This window comes from Palaemon carinicauda, chromosome 43 (genome assembly GCF_036898095.1).
Source record: "Palaemon carinicauda isolate YSFRI2023 chromosome 43, ASM3689809v2, whole genome shotgun sequence".
NCBI classification, from domain to species: domain Eukaryota; kingdom Metazoa; phylum Arthropoda; class Malacostraca; order Decapoda; family Palaemonidae; genus Palaemon; species Palaemon carinicauda.
Genome location: NC_090767.1, coordinates 58,695,666 through 58,713,845, shown reverse-complemented (window position 1 = coordinate 58,713,845; position 18,180 = coordinate 58,695,666). Strand labels below are relative to the sequence as shown.

Genomic DNA, 18,180 nt, shown 5'->3' with positions numbered 1-18,180 from the left:
GTTAAAAGAAAGTGTCTATCTGAGTATCTTGGATAAGCTTCAACAAATTAAGAAGGTTTGTATTCATATCAGAACAAATTAGTACTAAACATATCTACTATGAGCATACGAGACAATATTCCTGAAAATGATCACATTAACAACTTGTCTAATACCTTTAAATCATGAGACAAGAATTATACATTCTAGAACATCACTATTCCGACAATGGTACTCACGAAATAGTTCTGGTAAAAGGTCCGTCTCACAGACAGAGGGAAACGCTCCATTTACGGGCTGAGCTTCTCATTGGCCGTCTACATGTCGGGCACATCCTGTAAGACAAACGACAACGTATTATTTCTTGAGATTGCAAAGGTCGCTGTGTTCGGATAAAGTCAAAATGAAGATATTTTCATCTCTATATTTCTATTTAACATTTCTGAGGACAAATGATAACTGGGACATAGAATAAAACAAGGAGTAATGACAAATACTGTAATCTAAATTAGGGGGGACGTTCACATCCGTGGTTCAGAATCGGCTGACGATAACAAGATTGGAACTTGGACATGCAGAGTTGAATAAAACTAGTTACTTGGTAGAAACACATACATACATATACCAAGGCACTTCCCCCAATTTTGGGGGATAGCCGACATCAATAAATGAAACAAAATGTTATTTTTATTACTAAAATAAATTTTTGAATATACTTACCCGATGATCATGTAGCTGTCAACTCCGTTGCCCGACAGAAATCTACGGTCGGGATACGCCAGCGATCGCTTATACAGGTGGGGGTGTACTCACCAGCGCCATCTGTGGTCAGGTACTCCAGTACTTCTTGTCAACAAGACCTCAATTTTCTCCTCGGTCCACTGGTTCTCTATGGGGAGGAAGGGCGGGTCATTTAAATCATGATCATCGGGTAAGTATATTCAAAAATTTATTTTAGTAATAAAAATAGCATTTTTCAATATTAATCTTACCCGATGATCATGTAGCTGATTCACACCCAGGGTGGTGGGTGGAGACCAGTATACATGTTAACAAAGAAGCTAAGTATCCCGTATTTCATTTTTATTAGTTATTCAAAATAACAATAAACAATAAATAAGTACCTGGTAAGGAAGTCGACTTGAACCATTACTCTGCCTTTAATAAGTACGTCTTCCTTACTGAGCGTAGCGGTCCTCTTAGGATGCTGAACGACTCTTAGGTGGCTAAAGTATAAAGGGCTGCAACCCATACTAAAGGACCTCATCATAACCTCTAACCTAGGCGCTTCTCAAGAAAGAATTGACCACCCGCCAAATCAACCAGGATGCGGAAGGCTTCTTAGCCGACCGTACAACCCAAAAACAACAATAAAAGCAATCAAGAGAAAGGTTAAAAAGGTTATGGGATTATGGGAATGTAGTGGCTGAGCCCTCACCTACTACTGCACTCGTTGCTACGAATGGTCCCAGGGTGTAGCAGTTCTCGTAAAGAGACTGGACATCTTTGAGATAGAATGATGCGAACACTGACTTGCTTCTCCAATATGTTGCATCCATAACACTCTGCAGAGAACGGTTCTGTTTGAAGGCCACTGAAGTAGCCACAGCTCTCACTTCATGTGTCCTTACCTTCAGTAAAGCAAGGTCTTCTTCCTTCATATGAGAATGAGCTTCTCTAATCAGAAGCCTGATGTAGTAAGAAACTGCGTTCTTAGACATTGGTAGCGAAGGCTTCTTAAGCAGCACACTATAAGGCTTCTGATTGTCCTCGTAAAGGTTTTGACCTTTTCAGATAGTACCTAAGAGCTCTGACTGGGCAAAGTACTCTCTCCAGCTCGTTACCCACCAAGTTGGATAGGCTAGGGATCTCGAACGATTTAGGCCAAGGACGTGAAGGAAGCTCGTTTTTAGCCAAAAAACCGAGCTGCAAGGAACATGTAGCCGTTTCCGATGTGAAACCTATGTTCCTGCTGAAGGCGTGGATCTCACTTACTCTCTTAGCTGTTGCTAGGCATACTAGGAAAAGAGTTTTTAATGTGAGGTCCTTGAAAGAGGCTGATTGGAGCGGTTCAAATCTAGATGACATCAGGAACCTTAGGACCACGTCTAGATTCCAGCCTGGGGTAGACAACCGACGTTCCTTAGAGGTCTCAAAAGACCTAAGGATGTCCTGCAGATCTTTGTTGGAGGAAAGATCCAAGCCTCTGTGGCGGAAAACCGCTGCCAACATACTTCTATAACCCTTGATCGTAGGAGCTGATAGGGATCTAACGTTCCTTAGATGTAACAGGAAGTCAGCAATCTGGGTTACAGTGGTATTGGTTGAGGAAACTGCATTGGCCTTGCACCAGTTCTGAAGACTTCCCATTTAGATTGATAGACTCTGAGAGTGGATGTCCTCCTAGCTCTAGCAATCGCTCTGGCTGCCTCCTTCGAAAAGCCTCTTAGCTCTTGAGAGTCTTTCGATAGACTGAAGGCAGTCAGACGAAGAGCGTGGAGGCTTGGGTGTACCTTCTTTACGTGAGGTTGACGTAGAAGGTCCACTCTTAGAGGAAGAGTTCTGGGAACGTCGACCAGCCATTGCAGTACCTCTGTGAACCATTCTCTCGCGGGCCAGAGGGGAGCAACCAACGTCAGCCGTGTCCCTTTGTGAGAGGCGAATTCCTGAAGTACCCTGTTGACAATCTTGAACGGCGGGAATGCATACAGGTCGAGATGGGACCAATCCAGCAGAAAAGCATCCACGTGAACTGCTGCTGGGTCTGGAATCGGCGAACAATACAATGGGAGCCTCTTGGTCATCGAGGTAGCGAACAGATCTATGGTTGGCTGACCCCACAGGGACCAAAGTCTGCTGCAAACATTCTTGTGAAGGGTCCACTCTGAGGGGATGACCTGACCCTTCCGGATGAGGCGATCTGCCATGACATTCATATCGCCCTGAATGAACCTCGTTACCAGCGTGAGCCTTCGATCTTTTGACCAAATGAGGAGGTCCCTTGCGATCTCGAACAACTTCCTCGAATGAGTCCCCCCCCTGCTTGGCGATGTAAGCCAAGGCTGTGGTGTTGCCGGAGTTCACCTCCACCACCTTGTTTAGCTGGAGGGACTTGAAGTTCATTAAGGCCAGATGAACCGCCAACAACTCCTTGCAATTGATGTGGAGTGTTCTTTGTTCCTGATTCCATGTTCCCGAGCATTCCTGTCCGTCCAATGTCGCACCCCAGCCCGAGTCTGATGCGTCCGAGAAGAGATGGTGGTCGGGGGTCTGAACAGCTAACGAAAGACCTTCCTTGAGAAGAATGCTGTTCTTCCACCACGTTAGAGTAGACCTCATCTCTTCGGAAACAGGAATTGAGACCGTCTCTAGCGTCATGTCCTTGATCCAGAGAGCAGCCAGATGATACTGAAGGGGGCGGAGGAGGAGTCTCCCTAACTCGATGAACAGGGCCAGCGATGAAAGTGTCCCTGTTAGACTCATCCACTGCCTTACTGAGCATCGGCTCCTTCTCAGCATGCTCAGGATGCACTCTAGGGCTTGGTTGATCCTTGGGGCCGACGGAAAAGCCCTAAAAGCTCGACTCTGAATCTCCATACCCAGGTAAACAATGGTCTGGGATGGGACGAGCTGGGACTTCTCTAAATTGACCAGGAGGCCCAGTTCCTTGGTCAGATCCATAGTCCATCTGAGATTCTCCAGACAGCGACGACTTGTGGGAGCTCTTAAAAGCCAGTCGTCTAAATAGAGGGAGGCTCTGATGTCTGCCTGACGTCCAGCACCGGCCTCCAACCTCCTGTCTTCTTGGCTACCAGGAAGAGACGGTTAAGCCCGGGGATTGATGGTCCCGGACTATGACCACTGCCTCCTTGTGTAGCAAGAGCGACACCTCTTGTTGCAACACTAGCCTCTTGTCCTCCTCCTTGTAGTTGGGAGAGAGGTTGATGGAAGATGTAGCTAGAGGGGGATTGCGGCAGAAAGGAATTCTGTATCCCTCCCTCAGCCACTTCACAGACTGAGCGTCTGCACTTCTGCTCTCCCAAGCTTGCCAGAAGGTCTTGAGTCTGGCTCCTCAGCTGTTAGGAGAGGAGGGAAGTCAAAACTTGCCTCTTGTGGACTTGGAACCCTTCTTGGGCTTGCCACGGTTACTGTCTGCACGGGTACCTCCTCTGCTGGAGGTTCTGCCACGAAAGGGTGGGATGAACCTGGAAGCAGGAGTATCACCTGCTAGAGGGCGGTAAGGTATAGTCACGGAAGGTAAGGTCTTAGCCTTACGTGCAGAAGAAGCCATGAGGTCATGCGTATCCTTCTGGAGAAGAGAGGCAGTCATCCCCTTAATTAATTCCTCCGGAAACAGACACTTGGACAGAGGAGCAAACAGCAACTCTGACCTCTGGCAAGGGATGATACCAGCAGATAAGAAGGAGCACAGATGTTCCCTTTTCTTGAGGACCCCTGATACATAAGAAGCCGCAAGCTCGCCAGACCCATCCCGTATTGCCTTGTCCATGCTGGACATGATCAGCATGGCTGAGTCCTTGTCAGAAGGGGCAGTCTTCCTGCTTAAGGCTCCCAGACACCAATCGAGGAAGTTGAATATTTCGAAGGCACGAAAGACTCCCCTTAACAAGTGATCAAGATCTGTAGGGGACCAGGAGATCTTCGAACGTCTCATAGCCAACCTGCGGGGAGAGTCAACCAGACTTGAGAAGTCGGCCTGGGCAGAGGCAGGAACCCCCAAGCCAGGTTCCTCTCCCGTGGCATACCAACCAGACGCCCGACTTAGAAGCCAGCTTGGGAGGAGGAAACACAAAAGAGGTCCTTCCCGGTTGCTTCTTGGACTGCAACCAATCCCCCATAACCCTCAAAGCTCTCCTTGAAGATCTGGCAAGAACAAGCTTGGTGAAGGCAGGCGCAGTAGACTGCATGCCCAGAGCAAACTCGGAGGGAGGAGAACGAGGGGTTGCAGACACAAAGTGTTCAGGGTACAACTCTCTGAACAAAGCAAGGACTTTGCGGAAGTCTAAGGAGGGTGGCGAAGACTTGTGTCCTTCAACATCAGAATGAGGATCATCAAGATGAGCAGCTTCATCCTCAGAAGCCTCCTCACCCGACAGAGGAGTTGGAAGAGGCAAAGGCAGAGCAGCAAGCTGAACGGCTGAATCCTGCAGAACGGGTGCATGCGTACCTGCGGATCCATCATCATGCCTCTGCTGGACAGACTGTGAGCTGGCAACAACAAAAGCAGAGGGCCGGTGTGAGGGAGGGTCTGCGGTGGGCTGAGGAGCATGCGGTGTGGTATACAGAGCATGCTGTGAGGCATGCGGCTCATGCTGCATGGCATGCGGCTCATGCTGCATGGGATGCGGCTCATGCTGCATGGTATGCGGCTCATGCTGCATGGGATGAGGCTCATGCTGCAAGGTATGAGGCTCATGCTGCATGGGATGAGGCTCATGCTGCATGGTATGAGGCTCATGCTGCAAGGAATGCGGCTCAAGTAGTAAGGTCTGCAGAGCATGCTGCATGGGCTGAGGACTGCGCAACTGTGGAGGAGCTCTCACAGGAGGAGGGATGTTAACCTTCTCTGCCTGATAATCCTGCATAAAAGCCGCAAGCTGAGACTGCATAGTCTGCAGCATGGACCACTTAGGGTCTACTGTGGTTGGAGCAGAGGCCTGTTGAGGGACCACTCTACCTCTCTTGGGAGGTGTGCAGTCATCCGATGACTGCGGCGAGTCCGAACCGACCCAGTGGCTACACCTGGGCCGTTGGACTAGCTCTGAAGGGACTTTACGCTTGAGCGGTCGTGAGACCTTAGTCCACCGTTTCCTCCTGGAAACCTCTTCCACAGACGAGGAATGTAAGGGCTCATTCGTCTGGTAGTGGAAGGGACGATCCTTAGCAGATACGTCCGCAACCACTGAGGATACATCTGTGCGCCGATCAAGGCCCGCCGAACCCTTTGGTCCTTCGACATTGCTTCTCCCCTGGGCTTGGGAGCTTGCAAGAGGTCCCGGACTGGGAGGACGACTGGCACGCACAGATGTATCCTCATGCGCAACACTGACACTGACACTATGCACAGCACTAGCACTAACACTTCCCACTGCACTCTTCGCTTTCAGCTCTCTGACATCCGCCAAGAGCTGATTGCGGTCACTAACCAACGACTCCACCTTATCACCGAGAGCCTGAATGGCACGCAACATATCAGCCATTGCAGGCTGAGCACTCGTAGCAGGTTCGGGGGTCACCACCACAGGGGAAGGAAAAGGTTGAGGGGCATGGGGAGAGGAAATAACCAAAGAGCGAGAAGAACTCCTCCTATCTCTCTCCTTCTCTAACCTACGAGTATATCTGAGGAATTCATTAAAATCGAATTCCGAAAGCCCAGCACATTCCCCACATCGATCTTCCAATTGACAGGATTTTCCCCTACAATTGGAACATACGGTGTGAGGATCAACAGAGGCCTTCGGAAGACGCCTATTACAAGTACTAACACTACATCGCCTATATTTAGGAACTTGGGAAGTGTCAGACATCTTGAATTCTAGAAGTAGTCAAGGGGGAATTCCAAAGTAAAGCAAAGATCGTTAACCAATGAATCAAGTTAATACCAAAAGCTTGCTAAGCTAAGGCTAAAGCTTCCTGTAAAGCGAAGGCTAAATTTCAGAGCAAATACTTCACCAAATCGTGAACAAAAGACTCCAAAATCAACAGCGTATCCATGTAGGTCTTGCCGGTGGCACGACAGAGGAAAAATTGAGGTCTTGTTGACAAGAAGTACTGGAGTACCTGACCACAGATGGCGCTGGTGAGTACACCCCCACCTGTATAAGCGATCGCTGGCGTATCCCGACCGTAGATTTCTGTCGGGCAACGGAGTTGACAGCTACATGATCATCGGGTAAGATTAATATTGAAAAAACAAAAAAATAAAAGGGGACCTCTCCTCTCTACGTTCTTCCCAGCCTGACAAGGGACTCAACCGAGTTCAGCTGGTACTGCTTGGGTGCCACAGCCCACTCTACCCCGTTATCCACCACAGATGAAGCTTCATAACGCTGAATCCCCCTACTGCTGCTACCTCCGCGGTCATCTAAGGCACCGGAGGAAGCAGCAGGGCCTACCCAGTAGAAATAGCAATAATAAAATCATAAGAGACAGAAATCATACACGTTTCTAACAGACTTCCTTGATGGAGAAAAGGGGTCACCATAAAAGGAGTCAACCTACTTATGTCAATGTTTCATAATATGATTAACAGAGGTATGAAGATAAAAACTGAAAATGGCATTTGAAAACCAAATAAATTTTCTATATAGCTACAGAAATTGAATGTGTTTGAGATGAAGTGTCTAAGGAGTATGGCTGGTGTATCTCGAGTAGATAGGGTTAGGAACGAAGTGATGAGAGTGAGAGCGGGTGTAAGAAATGAGTTAGCAGCTAGAGTGGATATGAATGTGTTGAGGTGGTTTGGCCATGTTAAGAGAATGGAAAATGGTTGTCTGCTAAAGAAGGTGATGAATGCAAGAGTTGATGGGAGAAGTACAAGAGGAAGGCCAAGGTTTGGGTGGATGGATGGAGTGAAGGAAGCTCTGGGTGATAGGAGGATAGATGTGAGAGAGGCAAGAGAGCGTGCTAGAAATAGGAATGAATGGCGAGCGATTGTGACGCAGGTCCCGGTAGGTCTGCTGCTTCCTCCGGGGCCTTAGATGACCGCGGAGGTAGCAGCAGTAGGGGATTCAGCATTATGAAGCTTCATCTGTGGTGGATAATGGGGGAGGGTGGGCTGTGGCACCCTAGCAGTACCAGCTGAACTCGGCTGAGTCCCTTGTTGTTGTTGATGTCGGCTACCCCCCAAAATTGGGGGAAGTGCTTTGGTATATGTATGTATGTATATAGCTACATACATTAACGGATGACACACATTGAGGGTTAATATTGATGCTAGCCATTTCTAGCTCTAGTGTTCTCCAGGGTGCCGTTTTAGCTCGGCTATCTGTAACACCCCTTATGTATTATCGTTTACATAGATAAGGCTTCTCTCTCGGCCTCTCGGTCCCTAATTGGGAATTTGTGATTTGGGAACAATTAGCCTGTGGTGTAAACCAAGATAGACGAAGTTGAACCCTAGTAAAACCAAACACAAATAATCCAAAACGAGACATTGGCTCGAGGTTCGTACAGTGATTATTAAGTAGACCATTAATCTTTCGTTCCTCCTCAAAGACAATGCACTGGAATTTGAGTCATGAAGTAAAGACAAGCTGTAACCCCTTTTACCCCTAGGCTATTTGTAACTTTCCAACCCTTAACCCCCAGGCATTTTTTTTTTCAAGCAGATTTTGCAATATATATTTTTTAAATTGCTCTAACAGCCTTAATTTTTGTCACAGAGAGGTCTGGTTGGTTTCATTCTCTTGGAAAATGGCTGAAGTTTCTCAGAAAGTTATCAAAAATATACAAAAAAATGTAAATAGCAGTTTTTGCAAGGACGTACCGGTACGTCCATGGGGGTAAAGGGATGAGTTTTGTGAAACGTACCAGTACGTCCATTGGGGGTAAAAGGGTTAATAGACAAGAATGAATCTACAACAAAAATGTTGGATACACACAGCTGATAAAAGATAATCCCTTGTGTGGTAAGCAGCCCTTCTAGGAGAAGGACACTCGCAAGTGACTCCTATCACTAGGACTTCTATCTCACATAGGACACTCAATAGGACTTCTTTGGTAGAGTCTTCTACTCCTTCTTCAGAAGTTGAGCAAAGACTCTACCAAATAAGAGGCTGAGATGAAAGTAAAGGGTATTTTTGACCATATTATTTTGACATTTTGCATAACATTAATTTTCTAATCGCTCTTTCTCATATATGGTTGTTAACTCTGCTATTTATCATAGTCTCGATTTGTTCAATTCATCTCTACTTGATGACATTGCTTTGCTAAGATCTTTTTACTTTAAGCAATTTTTTTTTTACTTCCTAATTTCTTAGGTTTATAGCTGATTCCTAATACTCCTAAGTTTAGAATGAATTTTCTTTAAAAAAAATCTATCAAAGTTTTTTCCACGGGTATCTTTATAAGAGAGAACTTGAAGGTTAGTTTCTCCAGGCCTGTGAAGGTCGATGACGACACTCACAGGGAAAGAGACAACAGTATAAATATTTGATTTGTCCTTAGCACTGGGACTGACACACTGACAGGAAGAAGAGGGGAGGTGCTCTTTCCTTTCACAATTGGCAACACGGTAACTCTCCTTAGGAAACGCAGTTTCTTTAGTTGACTGTGTCATCGTCGTTGAAAGGAGCCGAACACCAACAGACAAGCCACATGACAGGATTTGTGCCAGTAGCATAGAAGACATTCACAAAATTAAAGTTATCAGGAACACTACAGATCGTTAGCTTCTTCCTTCAGTATCCCTCAAACACGATGGTCTGTGATACCAAAGATGAGGACCCAGAGAAGTACATCTTTACTACCCGGATGCTGGAGTCGAAGTGAAGGTAGTTGAAAATTTACCATCCATTTCCAATCGGAACAAACTGTTTCAGCAGAGACCCTAGACAATTACAAATGCATGAAAGAGTCGACTGTAAAACTGTGGAGACTGGTTGTCTATGACTCAAGACATTATTTTTCTCTAGCATTAATTCAACCCTCTACCAACAAGACCAGAGCTTTCTACAATCCTGGTGGGTAAGCCTGGAAGCCGAACAGATGGCCAACGGTCCTGAAACGGCAACAAAAAGCCGTTTACAAAGAACACTCGCTAACCAAGACTCGGCTCTGCGTTGCTGCCACGCTACTCAATGGCTTGAGAGTCACGAAACCCTACGCAGTGACAGAAGGTAACTGTCTACCACAGTCCCTCATCTTTCTTCTCATCCCTACTGCGCTTCCTGGATTGTTCAGGGAAGGAAACAAAAGAATAGAGACCAGAGAAGAGACCGACTCTCTCTAACGCAGAAAGAAGCTTGTGATTGTGCCAGCCAGGGAATACAAGTTAGAGGGTATGGTCATTCATGAAGGCTTGGCTGCGGTTGCCTTCGAGAACCAGGGTTGTTGAGGGGTATCACATGGTTAATCAGGGAGATATTAGTATCGTTGATTCAATTTCAAGATTTATGCAACGTTTACGACAGTGGGCACTTCCTGAGCAAAACAAGATACCCTTTTAACGCTCAATTCGGTGTTAGTACGGAAAACCAATATTTATCCTCCAGACAACAAATCCTTCTGCGACTGGTTCTTCGAAGGTGAGAATCCCGTCAAACTAGCACTGTCCACAACTGTGTACCACCACTGGTTGGTCTGTGATACCGCCTTGAAATGACTAGAAAACTGCATGGCAATTGCGTCAGAGGCAGAGAAGAAAGTACATTCTGCCTTAATGATCTAGGGGAAGGCCTTGCAAAAGCGCATATACTAACAGATCATCTGTCCTCAATTGAGCTAGGGGAGGAGACAAAATTTTCTTACATTAGCTAATCCAAAGTGATTTCTCAGAAAGCCAAAGTTGAATCCTCACCTCATCTGAAACTTCACTAGCAAATTGAAGTACAGGAATTAGGGTTCGGATCAAACCCTGCTTGACCGAGGAGGTACGGTTTCCTTTCCGAGTCCACTGCACTTCACTCACGAACAAGCAAACGGACTTTCTCGAAGACCCTGTTAGGCTAAGGCCATCAGACTCCATAATAACTGGACCAGGGTTAAGTCCTTCTGAGCCAGATCCCAAAGTCTCTTTGTCCTTGGGAATACATACTCAAAACCAAGACAACGAACCGGGATGTGATTAGTTTCAGTAAATGACAACGAAGAAATGGTCACAGGTACAACATGCAGAAGAGAATGAGAAGCAGTGCCGTATACCCTTCTCTTCTCTCTGGTGAGCTATAGCAGTGATCGTCCCAGATCGATGTTCTGAAGCACAATGGGGCGGGGACCATTCCCGAAAAGGGTTAGTCGTGTCATGCCGTGCCAACAAACGGGGAAAAGACAGACGCTTCTCCAATTTCCAGAAAGGAACAGGGAAGTTTTTACTGGTTTCTCCCTATTCTTCCTGAACTTTGTCCGTAGTTCAGAGGAGTACAACCTACACTAGACAAAGGTCATCCTTTATACAAGAGATACATAGTACAGTGAACCCTCGTTTATCGCGGTAGATAGGTTCCAGACGCGGGCGCGATAGGTGAAAATCCGCGAAGTAGTGACAGCATATTTACCTATTTATTTAACATGTATATTCGGACTTTTAAAACCTTCCCTTGTACGTAGTACTGTTAACAAACCACCCTTTACACCCTGTAATGTACAGAACACTTAATGCATGTACTACAGCACCCTAAACTAAAACAGGCACAAATATTAAAGGCGATTTTATATCATGTGTTTCCTAAACACCTAAAAAGCACGATAAAAAATGGCAACCAATGTTTTGTTTACGTTCATCTCTGATCATAATGAAGAAACAAACTCATTTAGTGTACACATATATGTACGTATGGTTAGTTTTTGCATCGATTATATTGATTATACAGTACTGTATGTTGATTTTTTTATTACCAATGTTTTAGTTTACGTATTTTTCTTAGGACTTCCAAATGAAATCTTTTTCTTTATGACGCCGCCTGAAACGACGGCGTGTACGCTCAGTAAACAACCACGCTCAGAACAAACAAGGCATTTAACACGCATGATGATAGTGATAAATAATGATACAGTACATACAGTATTTACAGTACAAAGCATTTACAAAATATGTTACCTTACAAATATAAATTATACAGTACTTGTACGTAGCAAAGCAGGAAAACAATTTGAGAGAGAGAGAGAGAGAGAGAGAGAGAGAGAGAGAGAGAGAGAGAGAGAGAGAGAGAGAGAGAGAGAGAGATTGTTTTACGTACGTAAATGTAAATTTTAAACAAAAAAAATATGATAGGTTACAACATGTAGACTTTTAAAACCTTCCCTTTAACTTAATGCATACAGTACGTACAGTACTAAACTATAAAACAGGTTAAAGTAAAAAATAAAGATTGTTACTGTACTCACCACGAAAGAAGTTCCAGAAAAACTTGAATGACGATGGCGATGAATTTGCTGCACAGTAGAAATGATGATGATGAAGCTGATGATGTGTTCTACTGTGCAGTCAATGATAGTATTTTACGTCTCTTCAGACGGAGGTGTCTTTTCCTGGGACACCTCTTCAACTTCTTCAATTTCTTCCGAAGGCGTACTAGCAGGAGGAACTGGCTCTTTTTTGCGAGGCTGAAAAAACATTGTGATCGGAAGTTGTTGCCGCTGCTTCTTTTTTCGATCCAAGAGCATCCTGTAGGGAGTCGTGATGTCATCGACCTTGTTGCAGAATTGCATCGCGCGAACCATATCCTCGTCCCACTCTTGCAACATTTCTTTCGCCTCCTTCATATGGTTGCAGAACTTGGCGAGCCGTTCTAATGTTAAGCCCGTTTCTTCTACATTTTCTTGGGTCTCTTCCTGGGTACCCTCACTCTCTTCCTCACTTGCCGATTTCGTCAGGTCTTCGAGATCTGCGTCAGTTAGGGGCTGGGAATGGCAGTCCAACAACTCGTCGACGTCTTCAGTCGTCATGTCGCCAAACCCGTCACCCCCAATTATGGCAGCCAACTGCACAGATTTCCGTATTGCAGAGTGTTGGATTTCCGACGGAGTAAATCCCTTGTCGTCGTAAACAATATCGGGCCACAGCTTCTTCCAGCTCGCATTTACGGTTGCAGGTTTCATCTCTTGAAGTGCCTTTTGAATATTCTGCAGGCACGTGGCTATGGTGTACTGCCGCCAGTACGCCTTCAAGTTGAAGTCTTCATCCTCGTCATCTTGGGCAGCATCCACACACGCAACGAGGTCCGCCAAGGTATTCTTCGTGTAGAGGGCCTTGAACGCCCTGATAACCCCCTGGTCCATTGGTTGAATTAATGACGTGGTGTTGGGTGGCAGGAACTCAACCTGAACGCCCTCACGCGACAGGTCAGTTGCGTGTCCACCAGCGTTATCCATAAGGAGAAGGATCTTGAATGGCAAGCCCTTCTCTAAGAGATATTCATGGACTTGCGGGATGAAACACTGGTGGAACCAGTTGGAGGTCAGCATCTTCGTAATCCATGCCTTTTGATTATGCATCCAGTACACGGGAAGGAGATTCTTATTTTTGTTTTTCAAAGCGCGAGGATTTTTCGACTTATAAATAAGCCCCGGCTTTAACAAAAATCCAGCAGCATTGCCACACATCACGAGGGTAACGCGATCCTTGAATGCCTTAAAGCCAGAGGCTTTGGCTTCCTCTTTGAACAGGAAAGTTCGCGACGGCATTCTCTTCCAAAACAAGCCGGTTTCATCCATATTAAACACTTGTTCCGGCTTGTATCCCCCTTCAGCGATAATGTTCTTGAAAGTCTGGTTCACGTAAGTTTCAGCAGCGGCAGTGTCAGCGGAAGCAGACTCCCCATGCAGGGAAACGCTTTTCAGGGCGAAGCGTTTCTGAAACTTCGCGAACCATCCTTTGCTGGCGGAAAAACGTTGTTTCTGACGCTGGGAATCAGTGGAGGTCCCTGGTTGAGGATCATCTACATCATCATCTTCTTCAGCATGGTCGCCATCGTCGTCATGAGGTTCCTTTGCCGCAAAATTCTCATACAAGCTCAAAGCCTTTGTTCGGATGGTGTTCGTATCCAACGCTATGTTCTTCTTCCGACAGTCGGCAATCCACACAGCTAAAGCACCTTCCATGCGTACGATCGTTTTATTACGCGTTGTAACGACTCGCTTCGCTGATCTGCTAAAGGTGATTGCAGCAGTCTTTCTAATGTTCGCCTCGTCCTTCCTGATGTAGCGAACGGTGGATTCGTTGATGCCAAAATGGCGGCCGGCGGCCGCGTAACTTCTACCATCTTTTAACATGTCGAGAAGCGTAACCTTCTCAGCTATCGTCATCATTCTTCGGTGGCGTTTAAGCTCACTACCAGCCTTACTAGAAGCAGAACGCTTGGGAGCCATTGTAACAGAAAGTTCAACAAAAAGTTCAACTTAAAACAGTCGCACACAGCACAGATTCAACTTCACAAACTTAAGAACGTCTACTCAGCAATACGCGGAAAGAGAAAGTGAACGATCAGTCCCGCGAGAACTCTGATGCTGCGGGTTGGAGATGCGGGCAAAACACCAATCACAGGCTAGATAACAAAACTTGAGTTTTGATTCGTCATCTATCAGCGCTTGAACCAATCACAACCCGTCTTATACAGTACTATGGTGCGTTGGTTACTCATAGAAGATGTCCCGCGCACACTGAACGTACGTAGATTAAGTACAATACCGTAATAATAATAAATAATGATAATAATACTGTACAGTAATAATAATAATAATAATGATTAATAATAATAACAATAATAATTTTATTAACAACAACAACAATAATAATAATAATAACAATAATAATAAAAATTTACGTACGTACGCTATTTTACGCCTCTCTCTCTCTCTCTCTCTCTCTCTCTCTCTCTCTCTCTCTCTCTCTCTCTCTCTCTCTCTCTCTCTCTCTCTCTCGTACGCTTACAGTACTTATTCGAAATGTGATTTTTGCAACAAAGAATATTATTGGATGCAGTACTGTACTACGTACGTATACATACAAAAGATTCATGGAAAAGAAGCACATCCATTACAGTACACACCATTCTAATATGGTATGACTGCATCTGATTTGCGTTTCATGTTCGATTTTAATTTTACTACGTACTGAATTATCGTATGATCACATTCTCTTTTCGTGTTTTATTTCTTTCTGTGCTGAATTATATATCATATGTAATGCAATGAACAATCAGTAAGAGCAGATATTACTATAATTACAGTATTAATGGAATTACAGGTAACAAAATATCGTATTTGGTTATCTTCAGATTTCGCGGTATTTTCGAATTTTCCGGAAAATCCGCGATATGTATATATATATGGGTTATGGGAAAACCCCGCGAAGTGGTGAATCCGCGATTGTCGAACCGCGAAGTAGCGAGGGTTCACTGTACATGATAATTACCGACACCTTCGACTTTAGCTTCCACAGGTTTTACGTTTACCATTACACTTCCGCACATAGCACATCTTGTGATCCACAACCTGAAGTGTCTAAGCCAACTATATACACTAAAATGAAGGAAAAAAACCTTCAAAAGCCGGCAAAAATCAGAGAGGAGTGACACATCCTTCCGCTATGTGGCCAACACCAAAAGTGGCTAATTCTTTTACATTCAGGGGATTGTACAGTACCCCTCACTTTAATGGCTGTTCCAGGTTACGCCGACGTGCGATATGTCTCATTTTAAAGGACGAAAGGTTTGTTCTACCTTTGGAACAAATTAGCACACAAAGTGTCTCTTGTTTTGGGGAGATGCGTAATACACAGGAGTTTCCAATTCTTTTATTTTGCCGTGTTTTGAATAATGATGTTTTCAGCATCCGACTCTTAATCTTCAATTTTGAACATAACCTTGAGAGCTAATCACAAGGCTAATATTTAATGTTTAACCATTTTACCCCCAGGCTATTTGGAACTTTCCAACCCTTAACACCCCGGCGTTTTTTTTTTTTCAAGCACATTTTGCAATATATTTTTTTAAATTGCTCTAACAGCCTTAATTTTCACCATAGAGAGGTCAGGTTGGTCTCATTCTTTTGGAAAATGCCTGAAGTTTCTCATAAAGTTATAAAAAATATGCCAAAAAAAATGTAAATAGCAGTTTTTTGCAAGGACATGCCAGTACGTCCATGGGGGGTAAAGGGACGTGTTTTGTGAAACGTACCAGTACGTCCATTGGGGGTAAAAGGCTTAATTGGCTCATTCTGATGCCTATAATTTTTGTAATTCATATCCTCTCATACTATACCATCTGCCAGTAGAGCCCGAGTTAAGAGAGGTTCATAAGGAAAAATTATAGAAATAGTTCAATAACTTATTTGGAGAAAATAACACTCATAGTGAATCTCAAAGAGTTTTTGAACGTTTTAATTAACGATTTATGGTGGAAAGACAAAGTTTCTGAGTTATGGTGGGTCGACTTCCATAGTTTTTGAGTTATGGGGGTTGACTACCGCACCATATTATTATTATCTTTATTATTATGAATGCAAGAGTTGATGGGAGAAGTATAAGAGGAAGGCCAAGGTTTGGGTGGATGGATGGAGTGAAGAAAGCTCTGGGTGATAGGAGGATAGATGTGAGAGAGGCAAGAGAGCGTGCTAGAAATAGGAATGAATGGCGAGCAATTGTGACGCAGTTCTGGTAGGCCCTGCTGCTTCCTCCGGTGCCTTTGATGACCGGGGAGGTAGCAGCAGTAGGGGATTCAGCATTATGAAGCTTCATCTGTGGTGGATAACGGGGGAGGGTGGGCTGTGGCACCCTAGCAGTACCAGCTGAACTCGGTTGAGTCCCTTGTCAGGCTGGGAGGAACGTAGAGGGTAGAGGTCCCCTTTTTGTTTTGTTTCATTTGTTGATGTCGGCTACCCCCCAAAATTGGGGGGAAGTGCCTTGGTATATGTATGTATGTATGTAATTAGGTTTTTATTTGCAGTGAAACTTAGTGATATTTTTTAGTTTGTGTTAGAGTGATCAATTTTTTACATTGTTGCCAATCTTAAATAGGTCATAATTTTATTCATTACTTACAGTACACACACACACACACACATATATATATATATATATATATATATATATATATATATATATATATATATATATATATATATATATATATATATATATATATATATATATATATATATTATATATATATATATATATATATATATATATATATATATATATATATATATATATATTACATTGTTTTTCTATAGGAAATACCTGTTTTTTTAGTAGAAACCTTTTTCCCTAAGTAACTTTAATAAAAACTATAATACATTGTGTACCAGAATTACTTTATGCTATTTATATGACTTAAGGTATTTGTTTACAAGAGCACGCTCTCCATTTACTCCAAAATTATACAGTCCTGCAGCTCTCCTCTTTTAGAACAGTAATTAGGAGGTTCTTTAAATGCTGGTAAAGCAAAAAAAGAATAGTAAATGTTGCGGGAAGGGGAAAGGGTTGGTGGAGGAGGTACTAAACAATCTGGAACCAACATCGTCAACAGAGTCAATCTAAGAGAAGTTTGTGACGTCAGTGGACATTTGATATATATTCAAAATATATATAGAATAAAAAAAATGGATTAATTACTCAAAAGTGTCACTAATTGTGAATTGTATATTTTATTTGGTAAATACAATAAATCTTATTTTCTTTAAAGAAACTTTTTACGAGAGAGACTACTTTTGCAGCGTGTGATTGATTTCATTGGTGGGAAATTGGCAGGCATCCTTAGGGAGCCGTTCAATAGATGGTGTTAGTGTAGCAAAACGTCGTCTGGGAAAACTAGTCATTCTCGAAAGTTTTTTTTTTTTAAAAACTTTAATATGATTTATATCAAATACTTACCTAATATAAAATATACATTTAAAAAATAGTGACACTTTTGAGTAATTACTCCATTTTCAATTTAGTATATGCTTTGAATATATACCAAATGTACGCTGACGTCACGAACTTTTCTTTGGTTGACTATGTCGATGATGTCGGTTCCTGGTCATTTAGTACCTCTTCAACCACTACCCCCTCCCCCCCTTGCTTGCGCAACATATCTTGCTATTTTTTGCTTTCCCAGCATTTTAAGAACCTCCTAATTATTATCATTATTAAATCCTAAGCTACAACCCTGGTCGGAGAAGCAGGATGCTATAAGCCCAAGCGCTCAAATAGGGAAAAATAGCCCAGTGAGGAAAGGAAATAAGGAAATAAATATATGATGAGAATAATTTAACAATAAAACCATCTAAAACACTAACGTCAAAACAGATATGTCATATATAAAACTATTAAAAGACTCATGTCAGCCTGGTCAACATAAAAAACATTTGCTCCAACTTTGAACTTTTGAAGTTCTACTGTTTCAACTACCCGATTAGGAAGATCATTCCAGAACCTGGTCACAGCTGGAATAAAACTTCTAGAATACTGTGTAGTATTGAGCCTCGTGATGGAGAAGGCCTGGCTATTAGAATGAACTGCCAAATTAGTATTAC

General features: G+C 43.7%; 1 protein-coding gene across 5 annotated transcripts in view; it reads right to left on the bottom strand.

Moving 5' to 3' along the window:
• LOC137633996 (oocyte zinc finger protein XlCOF6-like) overlaps positions 1 to 18,180 on the bottom strand; it is a 70,461-nt gene that overhangs the window by 46,734 nt on the left and 5,547 nt on the right. For all 5 annotated transcript variants that reach the window (XR_011042410.1, XR_011042408.1, XR_011042409.1 and 2 more), the window contains exon 2: positions 219 to 314. The gene's annotated coding sequence lies outside the window, so the exon portion shown is untranslated. The remainder of the gene's footprint in view (positions 1 to 218; positions 315 to 18,180) is intronic.